The sequence below is a fragment of the Thalassophryne amazonica genome, chromosome 1 (genome assembly GCF_902500255.1).
Source record: "Thalassophryne amazonica chromosome 1, fThaAma1.1, whole genome shotgun sequence".
Lineage (NCBI taxonomy): Eukaryota > Metazoa > Chordata > Actinopteri > Batrachoidiformes > Batrachoididae > Thalassophryne > Thalassophryne amazonica.
This window is the reverse complement of record NC_047103.1, coordinates 131,765,122-131,781,551: the sequence shown is the minus strand read 5'-3', so window position 1 is coordinate 131,781,551 and position 16,430 is coordinate 131,765,122. Positions and strand designations below refer to the sequence as shown.

The window sequence follows — 16,430 nt, the reverse complement described above, 5'->3', positions numbered from 1 at the left end:
CCTAGTCAGTCATGGAGGAGTTCTTGTAGACAGTTTGGGGATTTGAAGATCTCAGGGACCTCACTGTCCAGTTTGCAGATCACCTTGTAAATGGCCTTCTTCCAGGATGGATCTGCATCCTTGCCGGCCACAATTGCATTAAAGAACTCTTGAAGTGTGACCTGGGCTACCTCCAGAAAACGATCAGGAACCTGGCAGAAAGAGGGGAAATAAAAAACATCAGTGGTGGTGCTCTTTTAATCATTTTAAAAGTGTGCAAAGTAGTGTTTACTGCTGCAAAGAAACACAAAAGTCACAACTTCAACACAGGCAAACACACCACTTTCTTTTTTGAAAGCATCCTTCTCCCTACACACCCTGTGTTACTTTTCTGCACATGTCCAAACCTTCTGAATCTCACGTCTCTGATGTTGTCTCCAAACCATCCTACCTGAGCTGTCTATCCTCATCACTCCCAAAGAAAATTGCAGCATTATCAACTCCGTCAACTGCAGCTCTGCCACTGCCACCTCAAAGCTGTACATCACAGCTGGTCTCAATACTATTATTACTATAAATTTTCCCTTTCACTCATGCAGATACCATTTTGTCACAAGTCACTCCTGTCACCTTTCTCCACCCACTCCACCCTGCCTGCACTCTCTTCTTCAGCTCACTATCACACTTTCCATTACTTTGGAAAACTGACCCACCAATTACATTCATCACCTTTATGCCTTGGAACCTCACAATTTCACTGTCACCCTGTCCAACACCACTAGAAACAAAAAAGGACTCAGATGATCCTTGATGCAATTCCACCTCCACCTTGAATTCATCTGTCACTCCCACTGCACACCCCTGTTGCTTGTGCATATTTTCCTACCACATTTTTCCCTTTCAGTCAACCTTCCATGAATATGCTTTAATATAGCACTCTGTGAACAGTCAGCCCTTTCAGTAATGACCTTCTGTGGCTTCCCCTCCTTGTGGAGGGCATCAATGAGCATCTTTTGGGCAACTGTCAAGTCAGGAGTCTATACAATATGCATAATCACAATAATGGGGAACCATTATTGTGATTAAGCATACTGAACCAGGCTGAGTGATCCGTGGTATTTATTTTGCATAAATAGTGAGTTACAGTGGGGTAAAAAAGTAGTTAGTCAGTCCCTGATTGTGCAAATTCTCCTGCTTAGAAAGATGAGGGAGGTCTGTCATTTTCTTCATAGGTACACTTCAACTGTGAGAGACACAATCATCTTACCCCACAAAGTAAGATCTTGCATGGAATCCCAGACCAAGGGAGATTGACAGTCATCTTGTGTTTCTTCCACTTTCTAATAAATAATCATAACAGTTGTTGTCTTCTACCAAGCTGCTTGCCTGTTGTCCTGTAGTCCATCCCAGCATGGTGCAGGTCTAAAGTTTTGTCCCTGGTGTCTTTAGACAGCTCTTTGGTCTTGGCTATCGTGGACAGGTTGGAGTATGATTGATTGAGTGTGTAAACAGGTGTCTTTTATACAGGTAACAAGTTCAAACAGGTGCAATTAATACAGGTAAACAGTGCAGAATAAGAGGGCTTCTTAAAGAAAAATTAACAGGTCTGTGTGAACCAGAATTCTTGCTGGCTGGTAGGGGATCAAATACGAGGTCTGTCAATAAAGTAACGGTCCTTTTATTTTTTCAAAAACTATATGGATTTCATTCATATGTTTTTACGTCAGACAAGCTTGAACCCTCGTGCGCATGCATGAGTTTTTCCACGCCTGTCGGTGACATCATTCGCCTGTGAGCACGCCTTGTGGAAGGAGTGGTCCCGCCCCCTCATCGGATTTCATTGTCTGGAAATGGCGGAATGATTTGGACTTTTTTTCCATCAGAATTTTTTCAGAAGCTGTTAGAGACTGGCACCTGGAAACCATCTGAAAAATTTATCTGGTTTTCGGTGAAAATTTTACGGGCTTCACAGAGAATAAGGACTGTTACTACAGCTTTAAGGACGCTCGGCGCACCGCGCTCCGAGCTGTGACAACGAGGCAGAAAACGCCAGATCATTTCTAAGCTGATGGCTCTGTGGATACAAGACCGTCGTGTGCACTTTCTCTGGTTATCACAAGAGGTGGACATCAGCCATTTTCTGGCAGATTTCACTTTTAACAAGAGATTTTGTCATGCAAAGCCGCGCGGAGGCTTCGTGCGGAACGACCAATTCGCTGTTTGAGCGAGACAAAGAACACCTCCGTTTCGGCGTGTCTCGTATCCACAGAGCCATCAGCTTAGAAATGATCTGGCGTTTTCTGCCTTGTCGTCGCAGCTCGGAGCGCGGCGCACCGAGCGTCCTTAAAGCCGTCCTTAAAGCTGTAGTAACAGTCCTTACTCTCTGTGAAGCCCGTAAAATTTTCACCGAAAACCAGATAAATTTTTCAAATGGTTTCCAGGTGCCAGTCTCTAACAGCTTCTGAAAAAATTCTGACGGAAAAAAAAGTCCAAATCATTCTGCCATTTCCAGACAATGAAAATCCGACGAGGGGGCGGGACCACTCCTTCCACAAGGCGTGCTCACAGGCGAATGATGTCACCGACAGGCGTGGAAAAACTCACGCATGCGCACGAGGGTTCAAGCTTGTCTGATGTAAAAATATATGAATCAAATCCATATAGTTTAAAAAAAACTAAAAAGGACCATTACTTTATTGACAGACCTCGTACTTATTTGCAGCAGTAACATATAAATAAATTATTAAAAAAAATCATACAGTGTGATTTCCGGATTTGTTTTTTTTTAGATTATGTCTCTCACAGTGGACATGCACCTAAGATGAAAATTTCAGACCCCTCCATGATTTCTAAGTGGGAGAACTTGCAAAAATCGCAGGGTGTTAAATGCTTATTTTCCTCACTGTAAGCATAATAATGTAATTTAATTTTTTGATGTATTCTGACAGTGACACACTGACAGTGAGGTATTGCTCCGCAATTTTGAACAACCTGCTCTACTAATTAAACCACAAGCACCGATAGTTCTGTTCTGAATGATGTTTTGTGTGTCTAAAAGTTTACTGTACAGCATATTGAATCCTTGTAAGGGGTAGTATTGTGCAGTCTGCCCAATATACAGCTTGAGACGTTTCTACTGTGAAACCAACAAACATCAGTCTGTATCAGAAAAGAGTTGATCCCACCATCTTCTTTTGAGTGTCATTAAAGTCCACTTGTCTCCAGAGGATTGTTGGGTGTGCTCTGTGTGACGGATGTTTGAAGAGTACTTAATCTTCTTGGAGAGCACAAATTGGCCTTATTATAAGTGGTAGAATGGTGGTGTTTTTGCAGTCCCCAGGATGAAGGAAGGTTTTTGTGAGTTTACACAGATAGATTCTTTTGTGCATCACTCTCAAACCATCTTTTGACTCTGTCCAAAATGTGCACCCCATTGTCCTCAAAGTGTGTCTCTTGTCTTTTCTGTGAAAGCAAACTATAGAAAAATGATGCAAGGTGCTGCTTCATCTCTGCATGCCGTACAGTGGCTGTTCCCTGGAATGCCAGCCCAGTGTCACATTTTTTTTCATGCTCCTGTGACGAAATGAGTCAAATTTTCGTCACAGGGTTTTTGTTAACTCACTATTCCTAACCCTACTCCTACCCCCGACCCTAACCTTAACCTAATCGTACTCTTTCCCCCCACCCTCGCCACAACCACCCCCCCCTCCCCCCCCACTTCACTTTTAATTTCGTGCAGCCATCACGGAATGAATTAGAATGCATTCGTGCTGCCGTGACAAACATGAGGCGCTTTTCGTCACAGTATCACAAACCAGTAGATTAATGTATATTTTGTGCTGCTGAATCACGACTTGCCGTGAGACCAGGTTGGTAATGCAGATCTATAAGCACTCCTTGAAGCACCAAACAGCATAAAAATATCACTTTTCGTCTGATGTGGCATCTGATACTTAGGGTTTACCCGACTCTGTTACAGTGTGTTTGATAGTTTGGAGGAAAACAATTCAATTTCAATTTATTTCATTTATACTGCGCCAAATCACAGCAAAGTTGCCTCAAGGCACTTCACACAAGTAAGGTCTAACCTTACCAACCCAAACCAATCTCACGGCATTACAAAAGTAACATCCAATTTTTAAATTGTAATAACCTGTTATAATCAATTAAAAAAAATGAGAGTTAGTTGTTTTCATTTTTGTTGAGTGATCTTTAGCTCTTTAAAGAGCTGTGGGTGGGACAATATTTTTCCTCCCATTTCAGCCACTCCTTAAAAACACACATTGAAAGATAGGGAGCTTACTTTCTCTAAACTGTTGTTATAGCTTCCTCCTGGCCCTTGGTTTTATTTTGGGGGTGGTCTGGCAGTTAGAGGGGTAGGCTTGTGACAAGAGAATCCTTGGTTCAATTCCCTGTCCAGCCCAGTCTCACGTTTTTTTTTCATCCCGTCACGGAAATTTAAATAATTTCGTTACTTTTTTTAAACTCACTATGACTAACCCTACTCCTACCCCCAACCCTAACATTAACCATAACCTAACCCTACTCCTTCCCCTGACCCTAACCCTAACCATACCCCCCCCCCCCCCCCCCCCCCCCCGCTGCACTTTTAATTACGTGCAGCCATCACGGAATTCATTAGAATGAATTTGTGCTACCAGGACAAAAATTTTGCACTTTTTGTGATGACAATATGACAAGCCAATAGATTAATGTATATTTCGTGCTGCTGAATCACGACAATCCGTGACACTGGGTTGCCCTGTCAGACAGTCAGATATGTGAACTGGAGGCATCATAATAATGCACTTTGATCATTTGCATTGGATGCTAAAAGCCAGAGCTCTTACAGTGGGACAAATCAGTATTTGATCCAGTGTCAAATTTGCAAGTTTTCCCACCTACAAAGAATGGAAACATTGGAAACATTTTTATTGTGTGAAGAAAAAAAAAAAAGTTTTGTACATGTGTGTACATACAACCCCTGGCAATAATTATGGAATCACTGGCCTCGGAGGATGTTCATTCAGTTGTTTAATTTAGTAGAAAAAAAGCAGATCACAGACATGACACAAAACTAAAGTCATTTCAAATGGCAACGTTCTGGCTTTAAGAAACACTATAAGAAATCAGGAAAAATAATTGTGGCAGTCAGTAACGGTTACTTTTTTTAGACCAAACAGAGGGAAAACAATATGGACTCACTCAATTCTGAGGAATAAATTATGGAATCACCCTGTAAATTTTCATCCCCAAAACTAACACCTGCATCAAATCAGATCTGCTCATTAGTCTGCATCTAAAAGGAGTGATCACACCTTGGAGAGCTGTTGCACCAAGTGGACTGACATGAATCATGGCTCCAACATGAGAGATGTCAATTGAAACAAAGGAGAGGATTATCAAACTCTTAAAAGAGGGTAAATCATCACGCAATGTTGCAAAAGATGTTGGTTGTTCACAGTCAGCTGTGTCTAGACTAGACTCTGGACCAAATACAAACAACATGGGAAGGTTGTTAAAGGCAAACATACTGGTAGACCAAGGAAGACATCAAAGCGTCAAGACAGAAAACTTAAAGCAATATGTCTCAAAAATTGAAAATGCACAATAAAACAAATGAGAAACGAATGGGAGGAAACTGGAGTCAACATCTGTGACCGAACTGTAAGAAACTGCCTAAAGGAAATGGGATTTACATACAGAAAAGCTAAACAAAAGCCATCATTAACACCTAAACAGAAAAAAACAAGGTTACAATGGGCTAAGGAAAAGCAATCATGGACTGTGGATGACTGGATGAAAGTCATATTCAGTGATGAATCTCGAATCTGCATTGGGCAAGGTGATGATGCTGGAACTTTTGTTTGGTGCCGTTCCAATGAGATTTATAAAGATGACTGCCTGAAGAGAACATGTAAATTTCCACAGTCATTGATGATATGGGGCTGCATGTCAGGTAAAGGCACTGGGGAGATGGCTGTCATTACATCATCAATAAATGCACAAGTTTACATTGATATTTTGGACACTTTTCTTATCCCATCAACTGAAAGGATGTTTGGGGATGATTAAATCATTTTTCAAGATGATAATGCATCTTGCCATAGAGCAAAAACTGTGAAAACATTCCTTGCAAAAAGACACATAGGGTCAATGTCATGGCCTGCAAACAGTCCGGATCTTAATCCAATTGAAAATCTTTGGTGGAAGTTGAAGAAAATGGTCCATGACAAGGCTCCAACCTGCAAAGCTGATCTGGCAACAGCAATCAGAGAAAGTTGGAGCCAGATTGATGAAGAGTACTGTTTGGCACTCATTAAGTCCATGCCTCAGAGACTGCAAGCTGTTATAAAAGCCAGAGGTGGTTCAACAAAATACTAGTGATGTGTTGGAGCGTTCTTTTGTTTTTCATGATTCCATAATTTTTTCCTCAGAATTGAGTGATTCCATATTTTTTGCCCTCTGCTTGGTCTAAAAAAATAACCGTTACTGACTGCCACAATTTTTTTTTCCTGATTTCTTATAGTGTTTCTTAAAGCCAGAAAGTTGCCATTTGAAATTACTTTAGTTTTGTGTCATGTCTGTGATCTGCTTTTTTTCTACAAAATTAAACAACTGAATGAACATCCTCCGAGGCCGGTGATTCCATAATTTTTGCCAGGGGTTGTAAAAGCACACATCAGTGGAATAAAGATTTCTCTAAAAACCACAGTAATACTGATCATATCTATTTTTGAAAGTGTTTATCGTGGGTGAGCTTACAATGTGGCTGGAAAAACTATTCCAAAGGGCTACTACCCTGTTGCTAATAAAGAATTTTCTAACATTTAATTTTGATCTTTCTACTTGTAACATTTCAGAATGACCTCTAAGGTCAGCATAAACTCTGCTTGTAAAAAATGTTAAACTGTGAATATTTTCAAAATTATTCAGTATTTTAAACACCTCTATAAGATCACAACAAACTCTCCTGTTCTCTAGGGTTGTGAGACCAAGCTCACGTAATCTCTCTTCATAAGATAAAATTTCTAAACCTGGTACAATTTTTGTGGCACGACATTGTACTCTTTCAAGTATATCCTTGTCCCTCTGTAGGTGAGGGGACCACACTTGAACACAATATCCCAAGTGCGGTCGAACATAGCTCTTATATAATACTAGAAAAGAATCTTTATCGATACAGCTAAATGACCCCCTTATATACTTAGTAAAAGACAATTTGTTATCAAACAAAATGCCTAAGTCTTTTTCTTCTGTAACTCTCTCTAATTTTTCTCAATTCATAAAATACTCATAACATGAGTTATGCATCACCTTACATTTTTTACTGTTAAATCCAAGTAGCCATTCAGCTGACCACTCAGACAACTTTTCGAGATCTTTCTGGATACAATTGGATTCACCTAAAGACAGTATTGGATGAAATAATTTAGCATCGTCAGCAAAAATTTTGCAATTTGTTGACAAAATTCCTGGCAAGTCGTTCACAAATACTAAAAATAAGACAGGTCCCAAGACCGAGCCCTGGGAACCCCACTAGTAACCCTCAACATTGAGGACTTACTCCCGTTCACACTGACACATTGTTTTCTACCCCTGATGAAAACTTCAATCCATACATTGGGCCTCAAGTATCAACGCTGCGTACGGTGATATTTGAGCGTATATGGGGTGTACGCCAAAACGGCTGCGCTACTTGGCATTTATCAATGTGGTCATTGGCGTACGCTACGCTGAAAATATACACCAGGTTGAGAGGTGGCGTAAATTATACACCAAAATGAACCAGCGCTGGAATCCACATAAAAATGAAGATGATCAACATGATAAACAGTGCCATTATACAAATCAATGCATATGTTACATAAATAACACTTTCCTGATTATACTACATAATAATCAATACAAATCCCGCCTTTGCAGGATTGTTATGGAGCACGATCTGTGGCCACAGCGCTGACTGCAAAGACAGCGCTGCTCGCCTTTTTCTCCAGACTTCGAGCCTGGAGCCAGAGCAGCGCTGAGCTTAACTTCATGTGGTGTGATCGTTTTAGACTATGAAATTGATAATAACAACTGTAGTTTCGTCATTCCCTTAATTCGCCTGTGCTGCAACCAGGTTTTGTCGTCTCCATTCGGTTGTCACAATAAAATAAATACAGAAATACATTTAAAAAATAAAGAAATCTGACAGATTAGGCGTGTCTTATTAATTGAGCGAGCAAAAAATCCACATGTCAAGAATTATTGACATGTGAAAAGAGAATACAGTGGTCCCTCGCTATAACGCCGTTCACCTGTCGTGGCCTCGGAGTCTTGCGGAGTATTTAGTCCAATTTTGCATGCCTTTTTTTTTTACAGTGTTCTGTGTTCTGCATATCTGTTTATAAGAATCTTGTTGCCCAGAAGAGAAAAGAGCACCAACAACTACTCTTAACTGTGTTTGTCACACGGACACAGACACCTGCAGCCAGGTGTGAGTAGAAAAAGGCGCAGCGCCAGGACGCAGAGGCCCGATCTGTGAAATACTGGTGAGTCACTATTAATAATTTCTTATGTGTCCAACCTCGTTTGTTGATCGTTAAAATTAATTTGTTAGTTCTAAATGCCATCATAATTATTTATAGGAAAACATTCTATTTTTATTTCTCAAACAAATGTTTGGGCCTGAAAACAGTTTGGTATTATTTTCCTACTAAGGTTTGAACTTTGAGAGTGTTTACACACGAGAGAAAAGTGAGAAAATGTTCATGCCTAATTGAGAAAGTGTATAAACTGTGTAGTGAGGGGTTTTACAGCTTTGAAACGTCTATAATAATTGTAAAAAAAATAACACTGACTACGTCGCGGTTTCGCGTATTATGGGCTATTTTTTAGAACGTAACTCCAGCGATTAATGAGGGACCACTGTAACACTTTTTTGATTATGTACTACAAAACAATTGATACGACAGCCGCTTTTGATGCTCTATTGGCACGCGTTGTGATTGGTGGAGTTCTTTTTCATTGCCGTCTTTCCGGCTTCCATGTCGTAAAATGAGGGTGTGTCTGAAGCAGAGTCTGAATATTTATGGGCGTGTTTATTATAATTACGATCGTTTCCACCCGCCGCATTTATCACGAGCACGTCAGGCATATGCCAGAAATGGGCAGGTGCGCACTGCTTGATACATGTCACGGCGACTTTGGTGTATTTCAAGTTTACGCCGTAAATTTACGCCACAAGTGCGCAACATTGATACATGAGGCCCATTAAGTTTTCCAGCTATGCCATACTTATTTAGCTTGTGGGAAAGTCTAGAAAAGGGAACAAAATCAAATGCCTTCCTAAAATCAAGATATAAAGTGTCATATGGCAAGCCTTCATCGTACAATCTTGTCCATTACTCTAAGGTAGTTAACAAGTTTATCAGGCATGACCTTCCCTTCCTAAATCCATGTTGTTCATCACACAATATGTTATTTTCTTCCAGAAACTTTACAATTCTTTGCCTTATCAATTTTTCACATAATTTGCACACCTGCAATGTTAGACTAACAGGCCTATAATTTTCAGTCAGAGCTTTATCTCCCTTCTTAAAAATAGGAGTAACAATAGCGACTTTCCACATATCAGGCAATAGTCCATTATCTAAGGACTGTCTAAATATGTAATACAGAGATAAATATACGAGGTCTGCAAGTTCTTTCAACACTCTAGGATGGATATCATCCGGACCCATGGCTTTGTTTGGGTTCACATTTTTTAACAAATTTTTAACATCATCTTGTGTAAAGATCACATCCTCAATACAAACAGTACTTGATACACCTAGAAAATTGAAGGGTTCTGGCACATCCTTATGGAGAGAATGGAGAGGTCTGTAAGTTTTATTGTAGGTAAACTTCAACTGTGAGAGACAGAATCTAAAACAAATTCTGAAAAATTACATTGTTTATTTTTAAATAATTAATTTGCATTTTATTGTATGAAACAAGTATTTGATCACATACCAACCAGCAAGAATTGTGGCTCTCACAGACCTGTTAGTTTTTCTATAAGAAGTCCTCCTATTCTGCACTCTTTACCTGTATTAATGGCACATTTTTGAACTCATTACCTGTATAAAAGACAGTCCACACACTCAATCAATCACACTCCAACCTATTCACCATGGCCAAGACCAAAGAGATGTCTAAGGACACCAGGGACAAAAATGTAGACCTGCACAAGGCTGGGATGGACTACAGGAGAATAGGCAAGCAGCTTAGTGAGAAGGCAGCAACTGTTGGCGCAATTCTTAGAAAATGGAAGAAACATATGATGACTGTCATATGATGACTGGGCTCCATGCAAGATCTTACCTCGTGGGATAAGGAGGATTCTGAGAAAGTCCAGAACTACACAGGAGGACATGGTCAATGACCTGAAGAGAGCTGGGACCACAGTCACAAAGATTACATTAGTAACACGTCGTGGTCATGGTTTAAAATCCTGCAGGGCACACAAGGTCCCCCTGCTCATGCCAGCACATGTCCAGGCCTGTTTGAAGTTCACCAGTGACCATCTGGATGATCCAGAGGAGGCATGGGAGAAGATCATGTGGTCAGATGAGACCAAAATGCAGCTTTTTGTATCAACTCCACTCGCCATGTTTGGAGGATGAGAACAACCCCAAGAACACCGTCTCAACCATAAAGCATGGGGGTGGAAACATTTTTGGGGGTGCTTTTCTGCAAAGGGGATAGGATGACTGCACCGTATTGAAGGAAGGATGGATGGGGTCACGTATCCTGAGATTTTGGCAAACAATTTCCTTCCCTCAGTAAGGGCATTGAAGATGGGTTGTAGCTGGGTCTTCCAGCATGACAATGACCCCAAGCACACAGCCAGGTCAACAAAAGGCCCATTTACATGAGCACGCAATAGCACGAACTGTGTCCTGATGATCCCACCTGCTGTGTTCACAGCTGGACGCCGTTCTTTGTTCTACCGACTGTCACTTGCTCTGCGCTGGACGCTGGATATATAAAATAATTATTTTGTGGCAGATTAATCTTTTTTTTTTCTACAAATTGGCCGTTGAAAACAGCTCTAATCACTTCCTGAATCACAGAGGAGGCTGCTTGTTAGGCACGCACGCCTAACAAGCTGCAGAAAGCATTTTGAGTGGTCTAAAAAGGTAATTATTTGTCTTGTTTACATCGTCATGGCTTGATAAAACAGTTGCATGTTCTTTCTTTCTTGTCTGCAGCTGTTAAAGTATTTATTTTTATGTTTGTAACAGATTTAACTTCTTGTTATAATCCTTAAAATGGGCCGTGCCCTGATGCAATTCGCTGACATCACCACTCACTCTGTTCACTTCTTGTTTACTCCACTTGACGAGCTGCACATTGTGTTGGAGATTAGATTGCGCTGCATAGCACGACATTTGTGTGTGGAAGATTTTTTGAACATTTCAAAATTCTCTGTGTGCAATAGCATGCACCGGCACCCCTCTGGCATCCTGTCTGCACCAATTAAAGACCAGTTTACTCTCCAGCATGACACATCACAACACAGTTCGTGATTTGTTGTGAAGCAAAGGCATGTTCGTGTAAATGCCCCATAAGGAGTGGCACTGTAAGAAGCTTTTCAAGGTCCTGGAGTGGCCGAACCAGTCTCTAGACCTGAACTCAATAGAAAATCATTGGAGGGAGCTGAAACTCCAAACCTAAAAAATCTGGAGAAGATCTATATGAAGGAGTGGACCAAAATCCATGTTGCAGTGTGTGAAAACTTGGTCAGTAACTACAAGAAATGTCTGACCTATGTAACTGCAAACAAAGGTTTCTGTACCAAATATTAAGGTCTGTTTTTCTCGTATATCAAATACTTATTTCATGCAATAAAATCCAAATGGATTATTCAAAAATCATACAATATGATTTTCTGATTCATTTATTTATTTTTTTAGATTCTGTCTCTCACAGTTGAAGTGTACCGACAACTACGATAAAACTTAAAGACGTCTCCATTCTTCGTAGGTAAGAAAACTTGCAAAATCGACAATGGATCAAATACTTATTTGCCCCATTGTATGTCTGATTTTCCAGTCAATTGTGAACCACCAAATCTTGGTGAGATTGCAAAAGCCGTAACATTTTTTTGTTTCTATCTGGGAAATGGGTATCATTCTTATAGATTGGAAGACAGGACTTGTTCTCCCAGTCTGGAAAGGAAAGGGAAATTTTCTGGATTGTAACAACTATAGGGGTATCACAATGCTCTCTGTGTCTGACAAGGTGCTTCCAAGGATTATTATTAATAGGATTCAGTTTCAGCTACTTGCTGCTCAGTGATTGGAACAGTCTGGCTTCATGCCCAAAAAGTCAAATATCGACTACATTCTTGCTCTGCAAATACGCATAGAACTCAAGCGTGAATATCGGTAGTGCTTCTTTGAAACCTATGTTGAATTTTGCAATGCATTTGACTCAGTTAATCACACTGCTCATTCTGAGAACACCCTGAGAATTTCCTTGAGAAAGCCAGAGAGCTGTGCATTGTGGAGGCAAAGACTCTGAGTTTTTCCCAGTGAAAACTAGCATTCACCAGGGATATGTTCTGTGTCCTACACTGTTCAGTGCTTCTATGGAGTGGATGCTGGGCTGTATTGTGGAAACCAGTGACTTTGGAGCTTTTTTGGTGATGAAAGCTTTACTGATCTTTGCAGACAATGCTGTGATCTTTGCTGAATAAATGGATACTCTTGTAGAAATAGAGCATATAATATAAAGAAAACTACTAACAGGACACTGGGCCTACCTTTGGACTGTTCTGGATTTAAGGGTTACAAGGGTATTTCTGTCATTGTCAGTTGTTCAGCAGTAAGTTTTCTCCAACTCACCAAGTGATTTCTTAACAGCTTCCAGCTGTGAGTGCACAGATGACACATAGCCCTTGTGAAAGGCAAGTGAGCAGTGTGTGTGTGGGAGAGAAGCAGAGTTTAAACAAGAACAAAACCATTGGAGATACCTAATTGTTTTTTCCACATGCAAGTGTAAACATAATGAAACATTATGTCACCTTGGCCACAAATACAATGCCATTAAGGTTGCGGCATATGCCAACAGTCAGCCTGGACAGACTATTCAAGATAGTCCAAGTTGCCTATCTAGAAACAAAAGTCCAGGTACATTTGTGTGTATCCGCCCACACATTGCTATTTACATAGTGGGAAATATCATTGCAACCTGGGGCACTGTGCACAAGGTTGCGGGGTTATGTCCCCTATTTAACTATGAGTGTGTTGTGGACAGAAAATAAAACAACCAGTGCCACCAGATTATCCTATCAACCATCCCATTCTCCTTTCTCACCCGGAATCTCATCTCAACATTGAAGGAACTCTTCTCCTGGTTCTGGTCACATCTCACCAACAGACAGCAATTCAATAGTATTAATAAATGCACCTCCTCCATCACTACTTTGTCCCAAGGTGTCCCCCAGGTTTGGTGCTTGGGCCTGTCCTGTTTATCCTCTATATCCTGCCATTAGTTAACACCATATGCAAACAAGACCTACTTTTGAACTGTTATGCTGATGCCCAAACATACATATCCACAAAATCCATCACCTCAGCAACTCTCTCCATACTGACTGCCCCACTGAAATTGAATTCTGTATGCAATCCTACTTCTTCCAACTCAACTATGATAATTCTGAAATGACCATCATTCACCCCAAATCCCTCACCAAAACCAGACACAAATTTTGCCTCACCATTAACAACTCCACACAGCTTACGTCACGCCACATCCACAATCTTAGAATCAGCATGATAACCACATCAACAGGGGCCTCATGTACAAAGGCTGCGTATGCACAAAAATGTGGTGTACATCCATCTGCATGCTAACATTCAAATTTACCTAAAGTGAAATGACCATGGAAATGTGCAGTGCATCGCGTAAAAATTGTGGCTGGGGTACAGACATTTCTACAGCTATTGTTTCACTGCCGACACCTAGAGGTGATGCTGGGAACCGTTAATAGCGTGAAAACAAGAAGTCATCAGTGTGACACCCACGTGTTTGCAATTATATGGGTGGATATAAAAGCGGGGGCAGTGGCAGACTTTGACTGGAGCTGGTCTAGAGTGGAGAAGTAAAGCACCTCCTTCCCTCCCCTAGCATGGGTGTACACGTTAGGCAAGTGTTAGGATAGCCTTGGCCTCCCTTGGCTGGGGATACAGCCTAGCTACACCCTTTTGACGGTTCTGCAAGTCAACTCGGTGGCATTTCTGGCAAATTGGCAGTTCTGTCAGTCAACCCAGCTGCAGTTCTAGCTTAAAGTCCCCAATGGTAGATGGGGTGTTGCTATATATGTGCGGAAAAATATTAAATTTAAGGTAATAGAAAGTATGACGTTAACAATAAAAGATGTGTTAGAATGTATATCAATAGAAATTTATAATGGAAACAAGAAAAACATTATTATAAGTTGTTTATATAGGGCGCCAGGCTCAAATATGGCTACATTTACAAACTGGGTGGACAGAATGTTTTCATCAATAAATAACAAAAAAAATATTTATATGTGGAGATTATAACATTGATTTAATAAACCCCAATAGGCACACATCAACTGACGAATTTATAAACACAATGTACAGCATGAGCTTATACCCAGTTATCACCAGGCCAAGCAGAATTACATTGAATAGTGCAACTCTAATAGATAACATCTTCACAAACAACATAGAAACTAAAAATATAAGTGGTTTATTGATTTGTGACATAACTGACCATCTTCCTGTGTTCACTGTGTATGACTCCAATTGTAATTTTCAGGTAAAACCCCAATATTCTGTATTTAAACGAGTAAGAACCCAAAAAGCAATAGATCACCTCAATAATGACTTAACAAAACAGGACTGGCGCACTGTGTATAGGGAGAATGATGTGGATTGTGCCTTCAATAAATTTCTAGACATTTTAAATTCATTATATGAGATAAACTGTCCAATACGCCAAGTCAACAAAAACAGTACTGTCGCCAAAACTCCATGGTTAATAAAAGGTCTACAAAATGCTTGTAAAAAGAAGAATACATTATACAGACAATTTGTTAGACTAAGGACAAAAGAATTTGAACATAGATATAAATTATATAAAAACAAACTAACTAATATAATCAGAGCCAGCAAGAAATTATATTATACCAATCTATTAAATAATAATAAAAATGACACCAAGAGAATCTGGGTAATTCTTAACACTATAATCAAAAATAAGGTAAGAGGTAATTCTTATCCAAATTATTTTATTGATAAGAACAAGGACATCTATAATATGTATAACATAGTTAATGGTTTTAATAACTTCTTTGTTAATACTGGACCCGACTTGGCAGCAAAAATTCCCGATGGTTGTAACAAGGAGCAGGAATCACACATAAAAATCAATCCAAACACAATGTTTCTCTCCAGTGTTAGTGAAGCCGAAATAATAGATATTGTTAATAAATGTAAAAATAAAAAATCAACTGACTGTTATGACATAGATATGAAGCTAGTAAAAACAATAATCAAAAGCATATCAAAACCCCTGACTCATATATGTAACTTGTCATTTCAAACTGGGACATTCCCGAACAAAATGAAGATGGCAAAAGTTATTCCACTATACAAAAATGGAAATAAACATATCTTCACAAACTATAGACCGGTCTCTCTACTTCCACAATTTTCCAAAATTTTAGAAAAGCTTTTTAACAACAGGTTAGGATCCTTTATAGAAAAATATAACATAATTAACGAATGTCAATATGGGTTTAGGTCTGGTAGGTCAACTTCACTTGCAATAATTGAAGCAATAGAAGAGATTACTAAACCTTAGATAGTAAAAACTATATAGTTGGAATATTCATTGATTTAAAGAAAGCATTTGACACACTTAATCACTCAATTCTACTCAATAAATTGGAAAGATATGGTATCAGGGGAGTGGCTTGGAACTGGATTCAAAGCTATTTAACAGAGAGACATCAGTTTGTGCAGATGGGTGCATTTAAATCTGGGTGTTTGGGCATCCCTTGTGGGGTCCCACAGGGATCCATACTGGGTCCACATTTTTTTAATCTTTATATAAATGACATATTTAATGTGTCACGATTATTAAAATTATTATTATTTGCAGATGATACCAATATATTCTATTCCAGTGATAATTATAGCAAACTTATTAATGTGGTAAATAGTGAATTAATTAAGCTGAAAACTTGGTTGAATATTAATAAATTATCCCTAAATATAAATAAGACTAAAGTCATGTTTTTTGGAAATTGTAATGTCAATTCTAATTTACCAATAAATATAGACGGTGTCGAAATTGATAAAGTGTCAGAAGTTAAATTTTTAGGGATAACCATTGATAGTAAATTAAGCTGGAAGTCTCATATCAGCCACATACATAAAACAGTT

At 39.5% G+C, this 16,430-nt stretch overlaps 1 long non-coding RNA gene across 1 annotated transcript; it reads left to right on the top strand.

Annotated features, from left to right (window-relative positions):
- The first annotated feature begins 841 nt into the window (after window positions 1-841).
- On the top strand, window positions 842-5,164 carry LOC117514274. Its single transcript, XR_004561848.1, has 3 exons — window positions 842-1,014; window positions 1,116-1,118; window positions 5,154-5,164. It is a non-coding gene; the product is annotated as an uncharacterized LOC117514274 (long non-coding RNA).
- The last annotated feature ends 11,266 nt before the right edge of the window (window positions 5,165-16,430 follow it).